Source organism: Etheostoma spectabile, chromosome 13, assembly GCF_008692095.1.
Source record: "Etheostoma spectabile isolate EspeVRDwgs_2016 chromosome 13, UIUC_Espe_1.0, whole genome shotgun sequence".
Taxonomy (NCBI): domain Eukaryota; kingdom Metazoa; phylum Chordata; class Actinopteri; order Perciformes; family Percidae; genus Etheostoma; species Etheostoma spectabile.
Window position 1 is genome coordinate 25,404,230 of NC_045745.1, and position 1,472 is coordinate 25,405,701.

Consider the following 1,472-nt stretch of genomic DNA (forward strand, 5'->3'; position numbering starts at 1 on the left):
TCCATATGTGTTCATTCATAGTTTTGATTCCTTCAGTGACAATCTACAATGTAAATAGTCATGAAAAAAAAAGGAAACGCATTAAATGAGGTGTTCAAACTTTTGGCCTGTATTGTGTGTGTGTGTGTGTGTGTGTAAATGTAAATGTGCTGTATTTATATAGCGCTTTTCCAGTCTTAACTGCTCAAAGCGCTTTTACATCTACAGGATACATTCACCATTCACACACTGTGGCTGGGGCTGCCATACAAGGTGCCACCTGCTCATCAGATAAACATTCATACACATTCACACTCCGATGGCACGCACCGGGGGCAACTCGGGGTTGTGTGTGTGTGTGTGTGTGTGTGTGTGTGTGTGTGGTGTGTGTGTGTGTGTGTGTGGGTGTGTGTGTGTGTGTGTGTGTGTGTGTGTGTGTGTGTGGGTGTGTGGTGTGTGTGTGTGTGTGTGGTGTGTGTGTGTGTGTGTGTGTACACACACACTGCATACATACACTATATATATATACATACCATATTTAAGTGCATATCTTATCAGATAAACCAAAATTGTAGGTCCAAAACTTTAGATTCTTGCCCTTGAACACAAAAATCATGAGAATTCATAAGAAAAAATACTATTTATTGTGTTTTCAAGCGATAATAATCACATTAAATTTGAAATGAATAATCTCCTCTGCCATGAGCTGGGTTATCCCATCAACACAAAGAAAACATGACAAAGCCTTCCAAAATAAAACATACAAACTTTCAAAACGAAGTATATGACACCCTTGGCATCACTTCATTTTATACAATGATTCATATTAAGTACAAATAAAAAAATGTCAGTAGAATGTTTGATGCTACAATTTACCACAATTTTCTTTGATCATTTTTATAAAGTCATAGTTGTAGTTTAACAATATTTTTACATATAAAGGTTTTCTACCCAGAGTAGAAAACCAGCCCCTAAAACATTCATTTGTGTGAGCTGTGACCATTAATTGAATGGATGGTCAACAACCAGAAAACATGTACTTTAAAATATATGTACTCTACAACAACCATTCAAGAGCTTTATAATGGCTACAGCATACTGCTGATTTAGTTCATCAACAATTTGACATTTAGAGCAACCTATAGTTATTATGAAGCTCTAGTCTAACAGTTATGAATATTGAAATATAAAAGGGGAATGGCTCAAATAAACATTAACCAGATTTGTCATTGCAGTTAGTAAAATTGCTTTTGAAAGACAAGATTTTCTGGTCAAATAAAGAAAGAAAAAACAATTAGTGTTTAGAGTAACTTTTTTTTGTGTTTTTGTGAATGTACCCGAGTCAAACTTTAGTTTAAAAGCATAATTAGGACGGAAGCACCACTTTTAAGATTTACTGTATTATTGTTTTTTTAAGTCAAATGGTCTTTTGAAGGGTAATGCTAGGGGCACTTCTATGACAGCATCAAAATCAACATTTTTAAAACACTAAG

General features: G+C 34.9%; 1 long non-coding RNA gene across 1 annotated transcript in view; it reads left to right on the plus strand.

Moving 5' to 3' along the window:
- Positions 1-1,472, plus strand: part of LOC116700061 (uncharacterized) — a 24,167-nt gene that overhangs the window by 21,656 nt on the left and 1,039 nt on the right. The gene's annotated exons all lie outside the window — the stretch shown is intronic.